The sequence below is a fragment of the Ranitomeya imitator genome, chromosome 4 (assembly GCF_032444005.1).
Source record: "Ranitomeya imitator isolate aRanImi1 chromosome 4, aRanImi1.pri, whole genome shotgun sequence".
Taxonomy (NCBI): domain Eukaryota; kingdom Metazoa; phylum Chordata; class Amphibia; order Anura; family Dendrobatidae; genus Ranitomeya; species Ranitomeya imitator.
In genome coordinates this window covers 578,354,730-578,374,978 of record NC_091285.1, presented here as the reverse complement: position 1 = coordinate 578,374,978, position 20,249 = coordinate 578,354,730, and the positions used below count along the sequence as shown (strand labels likewise).

Genomic DNA, 20,249 nt, shown 5'->3' with positions numbered 1-20,249 from the left:
AAGAGTCTTAGCAGTTTCAAAGGTGAGAAAAGGTCGGATTCTGGAGATGTTTTTAAGATGCAGGTGACAGGAGCGAGTGAGTGATCGGATATAGGGAGTAAAGGAAAGTTCAGTGTCGAATATCACCCCAAGACAGCGTGCATGCTGCTTGGGAGTTATAGTTGAACCCTCCAGGGTAATTTCGATGTTGGGTAGAGTGAGGTTAGTAGAAGGGAGAAACACAAGTAGTTCAGTTTTGCAGAGATTTAGTTACAGATAGAGGGAGGACATGATGTTAGAGACAGCAGACAGACAATCCTTGGTATTTTGAATTAGGGTAGGGGTGATGTCGGGGGAAGAAGTGTATAATTGGGTGTCGTCAGCATAGAGATGGTACTGGAACCCAAATCTGCTGATTGTTTGTCCAATAGGGGCAGTGTATAGAGAGAAGAGGAGGGGGCCCAGGACTGAGCCCTGCGGAACCCGGATAGTAAGGGGACGAGGAGAGGAAGAGGAGCCGGCAAAAGATACAGTGAAGGAGCGGTCAGAGAGGTAGTAGGAGAACCAGGAGAGGGCTGTGTCCTTGAGGCCTATGGAGTGGAGCATGGTGAGAAGGAGCTGGTGATCCACAGTGTCAAATGCGGCAGAGAGATCCAGGACAATCAGCAGGGAGCAATGACCTTTGGATTTAGCTGTTATTAGATCATTAGAGACTTTAGTGAGGGCAGTTTCAGTAGAGTGTAAAGAGCGGAAACCAGATTGTAAGGGGTCAAGAAGAGAGTTATCCGAGAGATAGCGGATTAGACAGGAGTGGACCAAGCGTTCCAGGAGTTTAGAGATGAAGGAAAGGTTAGAGACAGGTCTGTAGTTAGCCGTGCAGTTCTGGTCCAGGGATGGCTTTTTAAGAAAATCTAACCAAAATAACAACCGTTATATGGTACTGTAAAACAAGGTAGAAGGTGTATATAAACTTGTTGAGAATTTAAATCTCCCTTTTTTTTTGGGGGGGGGGGAGACTGAACCAAAACTCAGGCCCTGTGCATAAAACAACACAATGTAAGTGGCAGAAAGTGGCTGGCTGATATACGACAAACTAACAGGACTGAAGTATATACACTTTGTGAGAATTCGAATCTCCCTTTTTTTTGGGAGACTGAACCAAAACTCAGGCCCAGTGTATATAACAACGCAATCTAAGTGGCAGAAAGTGGCTGGCTGACATACGACAAACTAACAGGACTGAAGTAAATCCACTTTGTGAGAATTTGAATCTCCCTTTTTTTGGGTGTAGACTGAACCAAAACTCAGGCCCAGTGCATAAAACAACACAATGTAAGTGGCAGAAAGTGGCTGGCTGATATACGGCAAACTAACAGGACTGAAGTATATCCACTTTGTGAGAATTTGAATCTCACTTTTTTGGGGGGAGACTGAACCAAAACTCAGGCCCTGTGCATAAAACAACACAATGTAAGTGGCAGAAAGTGGCTGGCTGATATACGACAAACTAACAGTACTGAAGTATATCCACTTTGTGAGAATTTGAATCTCACTTTTTTGGGGGGAGACTGAACCAAAACTCAGGCCCTGTGCATAAAACAACACAATGTAAGTGGCAGAAAGTGGCTGGAAGATATATGAAAAAATACAAGGACTGTAGTGCAATTTCAATCTCCCTACAATTATCTCAGGACAAGTATGGCAGCAATAAAAAGGACTGCTGCTCACAAAAGTGTCTACAAATAAACAAAATAACTGTGCAGGAAGGAGCAGCAGGATTTTTGCAAACAGCAATGCAGCTATCAGGGAGCCTTATAAGGCAGCCTAATAAGCTACAGAGCTGATGCACAAAAATATAGCCTCCACTGTCCCTGCAAAAAAATGGTGGTGTTGGACAGTGGAAATCGCTACAGCACAAGCAGTTTGGGGGTTAATCTTCCCTCCCTAACTATATCCCTTCTTCTGATGAAGCTGCAGCAACCTCTCCCTATGCTAAGATCGGCAGAGGTAAGATAGCGGTCGGCGTGCACGCCCCTTTATAGCCTCTGTGACGCCGCAGAAAGCAAGCCAATCACTGTCATGCCCTTCTCTAAGATGGTGGGGACCGAGACCTATGTCATCACGCTGCCCACACTCTGCGTCCTCCTTCATTGGCTGAAAAATGGCGCTGAAAGCGTCATACGAAACGTGACTTTTGCGCGCAGATCGACGACCTCATGGCTGATCCCACACTAGGATCGGGTCAGGTTTCATGGACCCGACTTTGCCGAAAGTCGGCGATTTTTGAATTTGTCCGATCCGTTTCGCTCAACCCTAGTGATAGTATTGTGTTTTTTTTTTTATTACTGATAAGTATTGTAGTATTCAGTCACTATGTGGTGGTAATATGTGGTCTGGTCATGGTGTTGCGGTATTTGTCCCTTGTATGTGCCATTTGGTCACTTTGTGGTGGTAATATGTGGTCTGGTCATGGTGCGGTGGTATTTGTTCTTTGTATGTGATATTATTCGGTCACTGGTGGTAATATGTGGTCTGGTTATGGTGTTGTATTTGTTCCTTGTGTGTGATATTATTGGTCATTTAAAACATTTAAAAATAAATAATATACCTAAATTGTATTGCATATTTTAACAAATATTTAATAGGTTACAATAGAGTAAGGCCTGGCCAAAAGTGTCTACCGTGTTATGGTGGCGACCTGAAAATTTTTTGCCCAAAACAAAAGCTACCAGTTATATGTGTGATCTGGTGATGGGAACTGTTAATGTGTGATAGGTGAAAAGTGGAGTTTCACTCAGCAACTATTTTTCTGGAATAGTCTGGTTCAGGTATATGATGACCCCGTCGCATGACTCCGTCACATAACCGGGGAGCCCACAGAGTCTGAACAGCCCGGGGCCCTGGCTACCCTTAATCCAACCCTGGCCACGACCAAAAGCTCCAATGTCCACGGCGATGAAGCGTCTGTCCGCATCTGCATGTGCAATCAGCACTATAGAAAAAAATTTCTTGTAGGTAAAGTACTCGGATCCAGATCTGGCGGGTTTGGTAATGCGGATGTGCTTTCCATCCACTGCTGCCAAACAGTTGGGGAAATTACGCACTCTCCAGAATTTGTCAGCAATTTCCATCCACATGTCCTCGGTGGGTAGGGGGATAAATTCCTCGGTGGGTAGAGGGATAAATTCATCCCGGAGTACATTCCACAAAGCCCGGCTGGTTTCCGCAACTATTCCAGACGGTGGAAATTCCAAGCCGGTACTGAAAGTGGAGCGATTATAAGCTCTCTCCGGTAGCCAAGAATCTGAAAGAAAAAAAAAAAAAATTACGAACAATTGTATTTATGGTAGGGTTTTTCTAAACACATAAAAGAAAATACAAATAATACATGGCAGAGCAATAATAATTATGACAGCCATTTGTTTAGAATTATTACGTACCTTATTGTGACCAGGAGACATTCCTCTGCAGGAATCGCTCTACGTAGCTGGGTGTCCTGTCTCCGGATGGCTCCTTGGACACGACCAAGCAAATCCTGAAAGGTCTCTTGAGACATCCTGGTATATTCCGGGAATTTGTCTGGGTTGGCATTGAGCTCGCTGTATAGGGTGTGGTAGGCTCCACGGCTCTCCCAGACTTCAATAATGGGGTGTCTCCAATAACACCGACGCCGTATTCTTCTCTGTCTTTCTCGATTTCTTTGTTGCTCCCAAACAAACGCACAGGCAAGAAACAGCTTTAGGCCGGGGTCACATTGGCGTATTGCATCTGATGCGAGAGCATCGGATGCAATATGCTAATGACACTCGGCTCCTGCTTGCAGCAGAGCAGGAGCCGAGTGTCATGCGTCTGTGCTCCGATTCTCTCGCACAGGGAGGATCGGAGCACAGCTGTGGAGGAGGCGGAGAAATGATTTTCTCCATCTCCTCCATTGCTGGGGTCCGCTTATAGCGCACATCACTCGGATGTTATCCGAGTGGTGTGCGCTGTCTCACTCGCACCCATAGGCTTATATGGGTGCGAGTGAGCCGAGAGTTTTCCTCGGTCCGTGACAATCGCAGCATGCTGCAAGTGTCTCGGACCGAGGAAAACGGCCGACAAAAAGTCGGCTACTGGGAGCGGCACCATATGCTAACATTGCACTCGGCCGTATTACGGTCTAGTGTGACCCCGGCCTTATACTTAAATCCAGGTTGAAATAAAAGCTCTCCATGTGAAGATCCATCATGACACAGGATACAGGAGCAAACTGTGAAGATTTCAGCAGTCCAAGGGTCTATATAAAGATATCCCATAAAACACCCACTGTAGTCCCATTGGCGGTGTCTGTTTATCTAGATTTTTCTCCTGTAAAATATTCCACCATGCGTACCGAAAACGCAAACGCAGGCAAAACGCATGAAAAAGCATGTAAACGTTGAGTTTTTTTTACCAAATGCGTTAGCTTATGAGTCTAAAAAACGCTGCGTTTGCATGCGGTTTATCGTGAAATTCAGGTTGCGGCATAAACGCAAATGTGAAACTAGCATTAGGACAGCATGAATAGACAGAACTCCTCAGTGGGAAGGAAAGAGCTGAGGGGTGTTTAGTGGCAGCATCAGACGGGCCCTAACCTATGTTGTGGAAACAAGCTGGACCTTTGCTTTGTCTGATGTAAGACTGTTTTATTTTTCTGCAGCCAATGTGAATAAAACACTGAGCTTCCACTGAAAACCTGCGTGTGCTTCTTTACTGCTTTCCTGCTATTGCCTACCAGAGTGAATTCCCATGGGGGTTTGAGAGGGGGGTGGTAAGGTAGCATAAATATGTGAAAGGGTAAAGGACAACTTCCAAATGTGAGAATGTCTTAGGCTATGTGCACACGTTGCGGATTAGGCTTAGGAATTTCTGGTGCGGATTCTGCATGTCTTGGCAGAAAACACAGCTGCGGATTTGTCACGTTTTTTGTGCGTTTTTTTTGTGTGGATTTTCAGCGTTTTTTACCCCCGCAGATTTCTATAATGGAATGGGTACAAAAACGCTGCAGATCCGCAAAAAAGAAGTGACATGCTACTTCTTTTAATCCGCAGCGTTTCCGCACGGAATTTTCCACACCGTCAGCACAGCGTTTTTTTCACATTGATTTACATTGTACTGTAAATCACTTGCGGATCTGCAGCGTTTCTGCACCGCAAAAAACGCTGCGGATCCGCAGAGAATCCACAACATGTGAACATACCCTTAGGCTATGTGCACACGTTGTGGATTTGGCCCTGCGGATCCACAGCAGTTTTCCATCCAGTGTACAGTACCATATAAATATATGTAAAACCAAATCCGCTGTGCACATGCTGCAGAAAATTCTGCGCAGAAATGCAGCATGTCAATTCTTTGTGCGGATTCCGCAGCGTTTTACACCTATTCCTTTATAGGAATCCGCAGGTGTAAAACGGCAGGTGAAATCCGCACAAAATCTGCACAAAATCCGCAGAGAATCCGCAGGAAAAACGCAGGTAAAACGCAGGTCATTTTACCTGCGGATTCTGCAGAATCCGCGCAGAAAAATCCGCAATGGAATCCGCAATGTATGCACATACTCTTAAGCTATGTTCCCACAATGAGCTTTTGATGCGTTTTTGATGTTGCAGAATTTCTGCACCTATTTACATTAGGTTACTTTTGTTCTTTTAACATGATTTTTGTTTCTAATTGGTTTATCATACTTTAAATCAGGGGTGGGGAACCTCAGGCCCCCACGCCATTTGCGGCCCTTGATGACCTTTCATCAGAAAGCCCCCCAGATCCCCCCCCCCCCCCCCCCCCCCGAGCAGATTCTCATGGACAGCATTCTTGGGCAGGGAGCTGTACTTGATTACAACCAGCTCATTAATTTCTTCTTTCTCTGTTAGCACACACACACGCACACACTGTTCACTACTGAACATTGAAGGGCATGCAATGAAAGATTACGTCCTAACACCAGTGCCAGAGTCAGGATGTACTTTGTGGGCGAAGTTTGTACGGCCCCCGAAGGTTGGTATAAATATCCAAAGGGCCCTTCGCAAAAAAAAGATTCCGCACCCCTGCTTTAAATAAAGATGGCTTATTTTTTTAAGCTTTCTGGTGTTTGGATTTCACTGAACTTTGATATACTTCGGGGTGGATTACATGCGTTTTTGATGGGTTTCTACCATGGCAACTTACTAAAAGCGTATGTGCATTTTTTACCTTGGATTTTCTGCATCTAATGTAAGTTTATGGGGAAAATCTGCACAGAAAACTTCACGTACCCACAAGAGAAATCGACATGTTGTGGTTTTGGAAACTGCGCAGCAGGTCAGTTTACACAGTGAAAATAAGAACCATGTTTGTACGACAAGCACATTGGGCATGAGAATTACCGAAATCCCATCCAGATGCTGTGTTTTTGACACAGGGGAAACACAGCATAAAAAAAGATAAAAGTGCATAGTGGGAACATAGCCTAACTTCAAAGTGTAGACACACCACCTTCTTCTGTAAGGCTGGTTTCAGACTTGCGTTTCAAAACGCATGCGTTTTTAAAAAAAAACGCATGGTGAAAAAACGCATGTAAACGCGTGCAAACGCTGCGTTTTTACGCATGCGTTTTTGCATGTGGTGAAAAAAATGCGGCGTTTTGACGCGTTTACATGCGTTTTTTCATGCGTTTGCGTTTTTTAAACGCATGCAGATAAATGTGTGACAGCTGCCAATCATCAAAATAAAGTAAAAAAACCACTATAAACAGAAAGAGCTAGGGTTAGGGTTAGGGGTAGGGTTAGCAGTAGGGATCCTAACCCTAAAGGGATCCTAACCCTAACCCTAACCCTACCCCTAACCCTACCCTTAAAGGGATTAGGGTTAGGGGTAGGGTTAGGGGTAGGGTTAGGGATAGGGGTAGGGTTAGGGGTAGGATCCCTTTATCAATTTTATGGTGTGGGGTGGTTTATCAGTGTGTTTTCATGTTGTTGTTTTTTTAAACGCATGCGTTTTAAACGCATGCACAAAAAACGCATGCGTTCCCATTGACTCCAATGTGTTTTTGACCCAAAAAAACGCATGAAAACGCATGCGTTTTTTTGTGTCCAAAAAACGCCTCTCAAAAATACTACAAGTTGCATTTTTGAAAATGAACGCATGCAGTAAAAAAACGCATGCGATTGAAAACGCGACCAAACGCGTACACAAAAAAAACGCATGCGTTTTCAATGTTAAATATAGGGAAAAAAGCGCATGCGTTTTTTTGTGCAAAAAACGCTGCAGACAAAAACGCAAGTGTGAAACCACCCTAACAACAGAGCTTTCCTATTTCACCTATGCTCCCATTGTACCGGGCAGGTCAGAGCACACACTTCCCATTTGTGTGGCACTTCTCAAGCCTCATTTTGTGAACAATATGGAAAGGACAATGCATACCTCCCATTACTACCCCCTCCTATTGCTCCCAACCCCTATAAACACCCGAAATCTTGCCCACCTCAAATCCGTGCTCATGACGCCCACTCCCCTGCACCCTCTCCCTGGATCACTATGGAATGCCCGCTCCGTCTGCAATAAACTTCATGTGATTCACTACTTCTTTACCTCTCGTAATCTTTTCTTTCTGGTCATCACTGAAACATGGCTGACACCCTCTGACACAGCCTCCCCTGCTGCACTATTTTACGGTGGTCTCCACTTCACCCACACTCCTCGCCCTGGCAATACACATGGTGGAGGAGTGGGCCTTTTCCTTTCTTCCTACTGGACCTTTAACGCAATCCCACCACTACCCTCCCTTATCCTCCCTTCTTTTGAAGTCCACACTGTCCGCATCTACTCCCCCTACAACCTCCAAATGGGCGTCATATTCTGACCTCCGGGCCCGATCTCTGACTTTATTGACTAATTCTCCACATGGCTCCTTCACTTTCTCTCTGCTGACATTCTCACCATCATCATGGGTGATTTCAACATCCCCATTGACACCCACCAGTCAGCAGCCTCCAAACTCCTGTCCCTTACTTCATCCTTTGGACTTACTCAATGGTCCTCCTCAGCCACCCACACAGATGGACACACATTAGACCTTGTAATCACCCGTTTCTGCTCCCTATCTAACTTCACAACCTCCCCTCTCCCTCTATCTGACCACCATCTACTCACTTTGTCATCCCTGTCCTCCTCACCTGTCACCCATGTCCAGCAACATGCGCACCCATGCAGGAACCTCACACACCTAGACACCCACACACTCTCTGACTCTATCCTACCACTAGCATCCACATCCTCACTCCACGACACAGACACTGACAATGTTTTCTACAATGCCACTCTTGCATCAGCTATTGACATGGTCGCCCCTGTCATGCATAGCAGAGTGCGACGAACCAATAGACAACCCTGGCACAATAACATCACTAAAAAGCTTCGGCGAGCATCCAGAATTGCAGAACGGCGTTGGAAGAAAACACATTCGCCAGATGATTTCACTGCACTCAAACAAGCAACACTCGCATTCAAATCAGCTCTAACCTCTACTAAACAGGCATACTTCACAACCCTGGTATCTTCCTTATCCCACAACCCCAAACAGTTGTTCAACACTTTTAACTCCCTCCTCCGCCCACCACTGCCCCCTCCAAGTTTCCTAATCGTTGCCGAGGACTTTGCCACGCACTTTAAAAATAAGATCGACCAAACAAGGCAAATCTTTGTCGTCAAACCACCACAACCCCTTTGTATACCAGACCAATGCCCAAACCCCTTAACTTTTCTCTCCAAAATCATTGAAGGTGTTAGGGTGGTCTGCAAGTCAGACCCTCAGGGATATTGGATGGCTGCCAAATGTGTGAGTTCTCTGGAGAAATGATCGACAGAGACAGACGTGAATCTGTTTCAGAAGCCATAACGTTTACTGGTTACATGCAGTTATATACACTTTTGAGTAGGCGTATACATGATGTTTGCTCATCTTCTCTCCAAATCACACCTCACCACTTGTGCACTGGACCCCATCCCACCTCCTCCCCAACCTCACCACCACACTAATCCCATCCCTAACCCATCTCTTCAACCTATCACTAACTTCTGGTACCTTCCCCACTGCTTTCAAACATGCCACAATCACACCTATCCTCAAAAAGCCATCCCTTGACCCAAGCACTATATCCAGCTATCACCCCATATCTTTGCTCCCATTTGCATCCAAACTCCTTGAGCAGCACGTCCATGCTGAACTTTCCTCTCACTTTGCATCTCTCTCTTCGACAACCTACAATCTGGCTTCCGTCCCCACCATTCCACTGAGACTGCCCTGACCAAAATTACTAACGACTTACTTACAGCCAAACCTAGCAGACAATGCTCTATACTCCTCCTTCTAGACCTGTCCTCTGCCTTCGACACAGTTGACCACTGCCTCCTACTACAGATCCTCTCTTCCTTTGGGGTCAAAGACCTCGCCCTATCTTGGATCTCCTCATACCTTACCAACTGCACATTTAGGGTATGTGTCCACGTTCAGGATTGCATCAGGATTTGGTCAGGATTTTTCATCAGTATTTGTAAGCCAAAACCAGGAGTGGAACAATTAGAAGAAAAGTATAATAGAAACATATGCTCCACTTTTGCATTTATCACCCACTCCTGGTTTTGGCTTACAAATACTGATGAAAAATCCTGACAAAATCCTGATGCAATCCTGAACTTGGACACATACCCTTAGGGTTTCCAACTCCTATACTACCTCTTCATCTCGCCCCCTCTCTGTTGGTGTCCCTCAAGGCTCTGTCCTTGGGTCCTTACTCTTCTCAATCTATACACTCGGCCTGGGACAACTCATAAGGTCATATGGCTTCGAGTACCATCTATATGCTGATGACACTCAGATCTACCTCTCTGGCCCAGATGTCACCTCTATGCTCTCCAGAATCCCAAAGTGTCTATCAGCCATATCCTCCTTCTTCTCCTCTCGCTTCCTCAAGCTCAATGTGGACAAATCTGAACTAATTATCTTTCCTCCATCTCGCATATCTTCCCTACCTGATCTATCAAAATAAATGAAATCACACTTTCCCCAAAATCCGCTGCCTCGGAGTAACCCTGGACTCTGCGCTGTCCTTCAAACCGCACATCCAAGCTCTCGCCACCTCCTGTCGCCTCCAGCTCAAAAATATTTTCAGAATCCGTCCTTTCCTCAACCCTCACTCTACCAAAATGCTTGTGCATGCTCTAATCATCTCCCGCCTCGACTACTGCAACATGCTCCTCTGTGGCCTACCTTCTAACACTCTTGCACCCCTCCAGTCCGTCCATAACTCTGCTGCCTGACTAATTAATCTCTCTCCTCACTACACTCCTGCTTCCCCTCTTTGCAAATCCCTTCACTGGCTCCCAATTTCCCAGCGTATCCAGTTTAAACTACTAACACTGACCTACAAAGCCATCCATAACCTTTCTCATCCGTATATTTCCAAACTAATCTCTCAATATCTTCCCTCATATAATCTCCGATCCTCCCAAGATCTCCTTCTCTCCAGGAACAAAAAAAAACCCAAAAGCCCAAAAACAGAACATTGCCTCTGCTGGGAAGGGGTTAATATAGTGACAGGAGAGCGACGCAGCCGGGGTTATGTGCACATGCCGCGGATTACTCTGCAGATTTTTCCGGACTGATTTCCGCACTGTGGATTTACCACGTTTTTTTTGCGGATTTTACCTGCGGTTTTACACCTGCGGATTCCTATTATGGAGCACAAAGAATTGACATGCTGCAGAATAAACAACGCAGCGTTTCCAGGCGTTTTTTTCCGCAGCATGTGCACTGCGGATTTTGTTTTCCATAGGTTTACATGGTACTGTACAACGCATGGAAAACTGCTGTGAATCAGTAGCGGCCATTCCTCTGCGGCTCTGCATCAAAGGCTACTTTCACACTAGCGTCAGTGCGGGCCCGTCGCAGTGCGTCGGGCCGACGCATGCTGTGAAGTAAAAGCACAACGGGGGCAGCGGATGCAGTTTTTCAACGCATCCGCTGCCCCATTGTAAGGTCCGGGGAGGAGGGGGCGGAGTTCCGGCCACGCATGCGCGGTCTGAAATGATGGACACGACGCACAAAAAAACGTTACATGTAACTTTTTTTGTGCCGACGGTCCGCCAAAACACGACGTATCCGGATGCGACGTGTCGCAATCAGTCGCAATGCGTCGCTAATGAAAGTCTATGGAGAAAAAAACGCATCCTGCGCGCAACTTTGCAGGATGCGTTTTTTCTCCAAAACGATGCATTGCGACGGAGGCCAAACAACGCTAGTGTGAAAGTAGCCAAAATCAGCAAGGTGTGCAAATAGCAACACTGAGGGCCTGAGTTGTAGAAGGATAAATCATTTGTTTGTGAACAATAAAGTTTTTTTTTTTTCATTTACATCTCCCGCTCTTTTCGGATGAGGGTCACGAAGCTGTTTCCTAGAAACAAGGCAGTCAGCGGTAGCTCCTCCTCCTTGCCGTGACGTCACATACCCGGAAGGCGCGGGTGCTGGAGGTGACCGGGAGGCTTGAGAGCTGGGCGCGTCCATTACAGGTATAAGCACGGGGGCCGTGCGGCCGGTATGGGCTGCATGCCTGTGCAGGACGGTGCGGCTGTGCATAGCTGACCATGGCGGGGTGCATAGCTGACTCTTCTGTGGCAGGTCTGGTGTCATCCTAGAAGCTCTTGCTTTGTACGGGAGTTTGTGAGTTACAGGTTCTGCAGCACTAGCCACCTGCAGTGTGGAACTACAGATCCCAGCATGCAGCAGTCACCCACAGTACACAGTTCTGGAGCTGATTGCTGTGTATAGTGGCCTCTTACGTCATGGGCTGATGCAGACTATGTGGGCGAGGGATGGCTATGGCCGTCCGCTCCCTGTACAGGTTGCATGTTCTCGGCAGCACAGCTCTTGTTTATGCTGGTGATGTGCTGCTGACAATGTGTGGCGGGATACGTTCACACAGTGCGGATTTGCCACTGATTCTCCAGCACATGCTGTAGCGGCATTCTTCCCCATGTGACAGCCACACACGGCCTCTGATCACAGGGTCGGCTCATTGGCCCGCACGTTCTCTGGCAGAGGAGCCCTTGTGGACTCGGCGAGATCCGAGCCCAAAATAAGGTGTGAATGACCCTTGGAAAACTCTCAGCCAGTTTGTATGATCTATGGAAAATCTGCAGAAAACGCTCTGTGTAGACGCAGCCGTGCACCTCACACAGCGGGATATAGCGGAATGCTCTGGCTTCTTTCTCTGTACACTTACATACTGTCACTTTCCTATGAAGGAGCCGATGGGAAAGCTCCTAGACTGGATCCACAGCTAGAGCACACTGCATTAGAGGGGAAATCGCCTAGAAAAGAATATGGCGTCATTTTAGCATAATAATCTGTGTACAATCTACTTTTTCGTGTCAAATAAACGACACAGATATGATCTTCGTAGCCCAATGACTAATCGCTTATTAGTGACTAGATGGAGGCCCGATTCTAACGTATAGAGTATTCTAGAACGTGCCTTTCCACGTAGTATATTGCCCAGCTACGTGTGTCACAGGTTAAAAAATAAACATACCTTCCGAGGGCCCCTTGTAGTTCGGTCACATGACCGTGATGTCACGGCAGGTCGTTCTCGCGCAGGCACTGTGATGACGTCGCGGTCACATGACTGTGACGTCATGGCAGGACCTTCTCCCATACTATTCTTGGCAACGCAACCTGCCGGGGGTCACCGGAGCGTCGTGAAAGGCGAGTATATAATAATTTTATTTTTTTTAAATTATTTTTAGCATTAGATGTTTTTACTATTGACGCGGTCTGTTACCGCTGGCATTAACCCTGTGTGAGCGGTGACTGCGGGGAGTATGGAGCAGGCGCCGACTGCAGGGGAGTAGGGAGGGACTAATCGGACTGTGGCCGTCGCTGATTGGTCATGGCAGCCATGACAGGTAGCTGGCGAGACCAATCAGCGACTTGGATTCCATGACAGACAGAGGCCGCGACCAATGAATATCCGTGACAGACAGAAGGACAGAAAGACGGAAGTGACCCTTAGACAATTATATAGTAGATGAGCGAATATACTCGTTACTCGAGATTTCCTGAGCACACTCGGGGTCCTTCCGAGTATTTTTTAGTGCTCGGAGATTTAGTTTTTCTTGCCGCAGCTGAATGATTTACATCTGTTAGCCAGCATAAGTACATGTGGGGGTTACCTGGTTGCTAGGGAATCCCCACATGTAATCAAGCTGGCTAACAGATGTAAATCATTCACAGATGTAAATCATTCAGCTGCGGAAAACTAAATCTCCGAGCACTAAAAAAATACCCGAGCGTGCTCAGGAAATCTCGAGTAACGAGTATATTCGATCATCACTACTGCTTATAGCTGTTACACAACCGAAACGTATGAACCTATGTTTGGGCAGATCAGGCTGGACATTAGAGATTTTCCACTTTTTATTTTTTTTGTTCTGCAGGTTTGTGCTGTTAAATCCAAACGCGATCCGTGTTCCGAATGTTGTTTACCAAATTGCACTCTGACCCCCAAAAAATAAACGCATACTGCAGTTTCACTCTGAAGCAGTAAAACACTCTCCTAAGTTTGTGGAAATCTTTAAACGGCACTCGGATGCTCATCTGAATGCAGTCCCATTTTCAGCGACTGACGCTATAGAGAAATGTTGTTTTTTTTTTTTTTTTAGTTTTTTTTGTTTGTTTTCCTCATCCGAGAATTGGAGCAAACTCGGATCCGAGTATGATTAGCATAACTATTCTCTTGGATGAGAGAATATACACTTATATACTGGTGTGACCTAAGCCTTAGGCCTCTTTCACACTTCCGTCGTTTGGCCAACGTCGCAATGCGTCGTTTTGGAGAAAAAAACGCATCCTGCAAAGTTGTCCACAGGATGCGTTTTTTTTTCTCCATAGACTTGCATTAGCGACGCTTTGCGACATATGGCAAGACATCGCATCCGACGTGCAATGGATGCGTCGTAATTTTGCGTCCCATTGTGACGAAAAAACGTTCAATGTAACGTTTTTTCGTCCGTCGGAACCGCCGTTTCCGACCGTGCATGCACGGCCGAAACTCTGCCCCTTTCCTCCCCGAAACTCATAATGGGCAGCAGATGTGTCTGAAAACTGCATCCGCTGCTCACGTTGTGCACTATTTGCACAATGTACGTTGGGCTGACAGTTTGCGACGGCCCCGTACCGATGGAAATGTGAAAGAGGCCTGAGGCTATGTGCACACGCTGCGGATTCCATTGCGGATTTTTCCGCAGCGGATTTGATAAATCCTCAGTGCAAAACCGCTGCGGTTTTTAATGCTCATTCTGCTGCGGTTTTCCATGTGCAGTTTTCTATTGGAGCAGATGGAAAACCGCTGCGGATTCCGCACAAAGAATTGATATGCTGCGGAAAATAAACCGCTGCGTTTCCACGCGGCTTTTTCCGCAGCATGTGCACAGCGTTTCTGGTTTCCCATAAGTTTACATTGTACTGTAAACTCATAAGAAACTGCTGCGGATTCGCAGCTGCGGAAACCCTGCTGATCCGCAGCAAAATCCGCAACGTGTGCACATAGCCTTAGACTATGGGGTTTTGCTGCTGGGTCAAAAAAAAAAAAAATACAGGATCTTACAGTTTCAGCAAAATGGATGGGATTCATAGAGCGCTCATGTCCAATATTTTGCTTTTTTCTTTTCTCTGCATAAACTGACCTGCGGTGCTTGTTTCGAATCTACATTTCTGCTTCTTGCAGATCCACTGAGTTTTCTTGGCAGATTTTTCCCATAGTATTGCATTAAGGCTATGATCACACGTTTTTTTTCGTCCGTTTTCCGTGGAAAAAAAAAGCTTAAACGCGTACATAAGCATCCCATCATTTTTAATGCATTCTGCAATTTTTGTGCACATGATGTGTTTTTCTCTGCAAAAAAACACAGCATGTTCATTAATTTTGTGGATTTTTTTGCATTTTTGCCACTATTTCATGCATTGGGAAGCTCATGAGAAAATCACGAAAAAAACGCATGAGGATTTCTTGCAGAAATTGTCCGATTTTGGTCAGGAAATTTCTGCAAGAAAGCCCAACAGTGGAAAATCTACAGGTAAAAAACAAACATGTTTTTAATGCATTTCTGCTGTGTAAATGCATGTAATCTGCATGTGACTATGTCAAAGCCAAAGACCAGGAAGTATTATAAACAAGGCAGCTTTATTTAAAACATGACAAAAGAAAGAAACAAAAGCCAGGGTAAAAGCACATGTAACCTAATTTACTTAATATACAAAAATATACAAACCATAAATGCAGTCATTGCTGACAGAGGTGTCCACATTCACCCAGGAATTCAGTCATCAGCCTATGAGAGGTATTCACACAGGTCAGGGACCGATCAGACTGAGACCACCTTGACTATTGTTGATGGGCATATAATATTTGGCCAAATTTTATGCTAAGCGTCTCATATTTTATTTCACATATTCCAAATTGACATGCTTTAGCATGATGGAGTGCAACCTTTTTTTGTATATTGTATATGGAGGTAGCTCCTGGTATGCACCTATTCACACTAGTCTGGATGTGCCAGTCATTTTTTTTTTTTTTGTCTTTTCTGAATTACCGTAGATACTCGAGTATAAGCTGACCCCCCTCCCCACACACACACAATTTTGCCACAAAAAACTGGGAAAATGTAATGACTCGAGTATAAGCCTAGGGTGGAAGATGCAGCAGCTACTCATAAATGTCAAAAATAAAAATAGGTACCAATAAAAGTAAAATTAATTGAGACATCAGTAGGTTAAGTGTTTTTGAATATCCATATTGAATCAGGAGCCCCATGTAATGCTCCATACAGTTCATGATGGGCCCCATAAGATGCTCCATATTAAAATATGCCCCAAATAATGCTGCACAAATGCTGATTATGGCCCCATAAGATGCTCCATAGAGATATTTGCCCCATATAATGCTGCACAAATGCTGATTATGACCCCATAAGATGCTCCATAGACTACTATGCCCCATATGCTGTTGCTGCGATTAAAAGAAAAAAATGACACTCGCCTCTTGTCTCTCAGGCCCCTGCACTTGCTATAGTCACCTTTCCCCGTTCCACCGCCGGGCGCCGCTGTGTCTTCCCCCGTCCTCCGCACTGACGCTAAGGCAGAGGGCGCGCACTAACCACGTCATCGCTCCCTCTGATCTGAGCGTCACAGGCAGATGACGCGGAAGACGGCGCCCGGCAGTGGAACGAGGAGAGGTGAATATCTCTGTGCTCCCCCTCCCCATTATACTCACCTGCTCCCGACGCGGTCCCTGGGAGCTTCTCTGATGGACTCTCCGGGCGCAGCAGCTACTCATTACAGTAATGATTATGGACGCGACTCCACTCTTATGGGAGTGGAGTCGCATCCATATTCATTACTGTAATGAGCAGTACCATGTGACCGCTCAGCGCTGGAAGAGCTGCCGCGCCCGGAAAGTCCATCAGAAGCTGCCAGGGACCTCGCCAGGAGCAGGTGAGTATGTGACAGCCTCTCCCTCCCCCACTGATTTCCCTCCCCTCCCCTACCCAGGAAAATGACTCGAGTATAAGCAGAGAGGGGCACTTTCAGCCTAAAAAAATGGGCTGCAAATCTTGGCTTATACCCGAGTGTATATGGTACTTAATAGGTAGTGATGAGCGAGTATACTCGTTGCTCGGATGGTCTCTGAGTATTTGACTGCTCGGAGATTTAGTTTTCATCGTGGCAGCTGAATGATTTACAGCTACTACCCAGCCTGAGTACATGTGGGGGTTGCCTAGTTGCTAGGGAATCCTCACATGTAATCAAGCTGTCTAGTAGCCGCAAATCAAGCAGCTGCGGCAAGGAAATCTACCGTTGGGGTATGTTTCCACGTTCAGGAAACGCTGCGTTTTTGACGCTGTGTTTTTCATTAGCGTCAAAAATGCAGCGTCCAGATGTTACAGCATAGTGTAGGGGATTTAATGAAATCCTGTCTCCATTATGCAGGAAAAAGCGCATGCATTTTTGCCACAAAAACGCACATGCGGCGCGTTTTTTCAGAACGCAGCATGTTGTTACAATCAGCAAAACACGCAAGAACACCGCAGGTGACCTGCCAGTGACCTCAGGAGCAGATTTGGTCAGGATTTTACCTGCATAAAATCCTGACCAAATCCTGAAGCAAGCCTGAACGTGGACACATACCCTAAATCTCCGAGTACTCACAAATACTCGGAGATCACCTGAGCAACGAGTACACTCGCTCATCACTATTAATAGTAGATGCAGAAAATCTGCAGCATCAAAAACTCATTGTGGGAATGTAGTCTAAGACTTCTGCACTTTAGCGCTGCAGCCAATCGCTGTATTCACTGTGGCCATCTACCTCATTGCTGAGCCCAGTGATTGGCTACAACAGTCCCATGCTCTAATGATGGGCAGACCGGCTCTCTTTGGTGACCAGGATCATATGACTCCGTTAACCAAAATGACTGCTCTTTCTCTTTTTGATCCCACATGGATCCCTACGGAATGTGTTCACCTGTGGCTCTTTGTGCTGATCGGTCTTGAATGACTCTTCTCCCATGATGTAAAATATAAAGATGGCTGACAGCACTCGCTTATCGGGGCGCTCGTTCCATATCCAGGGAACCCTCCTGGGTAACACATATACTCCAACACAGAAGAACAGCGCTCCAACCGGGTGTAATAATCCAATAAAGAATCTTTATTCAGCCATAGTAAAACAGCGACGTTTCGACCATAGATTGGTCTTTTTCTCCCATGATGTCGGCAGTGCTTGAGCAGCAGTGGAGTAAGTAAAGATGAATTTTTTTTTTTATTTTTTTTTATTGGTCGATATTGGGCCGTATGAAAAATCAGCTGATCGTGTTAGTTGAAATGATTGGAATTGAGTGTTGCGATTGCTTTCTGACACTTTAGTGGTGTAGGTTATGATTCATTCATTCATCATCCAGCTCTGTCCACTTTATATAAAGTTGGTGTAGCAGGCCAATTCTGGCATAAAAAGGTGAAAATTCACACTATAAGTTTCGAAACGGACACATTTCAATCCATATTACATCAGAATTCTGCAAGAAACTGTCGTCTGGATCGGGGACAGTGGGTGCAGGCTACAACAAATTGTATAGCGGTTTTGTTTTTTTTCTTTCCATTTTGCAGTATTTTAATAAATACAAGCTTGTCCACATTGCAGTACTGTATAGATTTTCCACCTGGAAATTTGGATGGAAAATGTGCAGCGTGTTCACCCTGCAGTAAGGTATGTGCACACGATGCGGATTTTGCTGCGGATCCGCAGCAGTTTCCCATGAGTTTACAGTACAATGTAAACCTATGGGAAGCAAAATCCGCAGTGCACATGCTGCGGAAAAAAATGCGCGGAAACGCAGTGTTTTATTTTCCGCAGCATGTCAATTCTTTGTGCGGAATCCGCAGCGTTTTTACACCTGCTCCAATAGAAAACTTCAGATATAAAACTGTAGCGGAATCCGCAATAGAAACCGCGATAAATCCGCAGGAAAAACCGCAGCGGTTTTCCCCTGCGGATTTATCAAATCCGCTGCGGAAAAATCCGCAGAGGAGCTTTCTCCGTGTGCACATACCCTAAGAGGCCGCACAGTGCCGAGGTGGGGCAGGCAGTAATGCAGTGACTGCGTCCATTTATGACGGTGGTCGTGGTTGGGGCAGTGTCGGCTCACGTGTAATTCACAGCACACGGTAAGAACAGGGCAACATGTCGTCTCGTGTTACTCTGTGCACTGTATGTATAGTGGCCATCATCCATGGTGAATAATCCTGTTTTGGCTAAGAGCTGTGTAATCCTCCTTCTATTACACCACTCTTGGTAACATCATGTACTGCGGTGCTCAGAACGCTTTTCATCGGCTCGTTGCTGAATTTCTTATGTGACATATGGGTAATGCGATCCTGGGTCTGAGATGTTCAGAGCCTGCCAGATAGTATAATGAACGCGGATTCCGATAGTCACTAATCATGCTTTATTACCGGATGGTTAAAATGCATTTTAAACCTATGTTCACGCGGACGTTTGAAATATCAGATGCTGATTAGACAGAGAATCTGCTGCAGGAATATGAATCTGACCTTGATATTGTTGTCTCAAATTTTCAGTTTATAATTGCTGGTGGTCCCCTGCAGTGGGCAAATCCGTGTTTGGCTTCCTGCTGCAAATATCACTAAGTGACATGTCCTGTAAGGAAGCCGCTCTCAAATCCGCAGCAGAAACCCAATCTGCATTTGTAAAAGGGCTAAATCTTGTTAAAAATAAACTATAAATAAAATTAAAGGAATCTTAGGTCTTATTTACACAAGATGTTCACATGTTTTGTTTTTGTTTTCTCCTTTATGAAATGGAACAATTTTTACCACGTTTAAAAATAAATAAATAATAAAACAAACAAACAATGAGGCATGTAAGCACAGCTTTTGGGAGAGGAGACATAATACAGCCAGAGTTAGTTACTTTTTTTTCTCTAGTCACCTTCCACGACAGCCACTTCGGAGGTTGTCTTCCCCGCCCTAATAGGGGACAGGAACACAAGAGGTTAAATACCCCTCCCCTTCCTGCACCGCCAGTGTTTTCCTGTCCCCTATGGGGCATGAAGAGTTTCTGAAGGGGCTGCCGTGGCCGGCGACGGAGCTCCACTTACCCAGAAGCCGGGCGGCATGAAGGTCGGGTTTCCCTCCTTGATAATGCCGCTCCCGTCTCCTCTCTTCGGAGCGACTCGGGACCCTCCCGCCCCTCCGGCGCTCCCTTTGGGGGCAATGCGGGGCGGTGATGTGCTTGCCGGGGGCCTCCTGCAGCCCCCCCGGTTCCCTCCTCCACAGCTGCAGCGCTGGAGGTGGCGCGCGTCCCGGGCTGGGGCCGGAGAGCCTGATGACTTCCGGGTTAAAGCGCGCCACTTCCGGTTCAACCAGGAAGCGTGCCATGGAGCGCACGCCGGCCGGCAATGGCGTCCAGCAGCAGAAGCACGCCATACAAACAGCGTCGGGGGCGTTCTTGGACCTACCCCAATCGGGCCACACGTGGGGGGAGGAGCACTGCACGCTGGACCACCGATCCTTATAAAAAGATCCGGGTAGCAAGGTAAGCTGTCTGACTGTTAGCAACCTGACGGACATGGACAGTGACAGACCCCCTTGCTCTGCATCTGCAGATGCCAGCGTTCCCCCTCCTACCAAAGTAAGTAGCAGGTGT

The 20,249-nt window shown here is 46.2% G+C and overlaps 1 protein-coding gene across 1 annotated transcript in view; it reads left to right on the top strand.

The window, feature by feature from the left end:
* The first annotated feature begins 11,454 nt into the window (after positions 1 to 11,454).
* TIPIN (TIMELESS interacting protein) overlaps positions 11,455 to 20,249 on the top strand; it is a 33,569-nt gene continuing 24,774 nt past the window's right edge. Inside the window, exon 1 of the mRNA XM_069766393.1 lies at positions 11,455 to 11,538. The gene's annotated coding sequence lies outside the window, so the exon portion shown is untranslated. The remainder of the gene's footprint in view (positions 11,539 to 20,249) is intronic.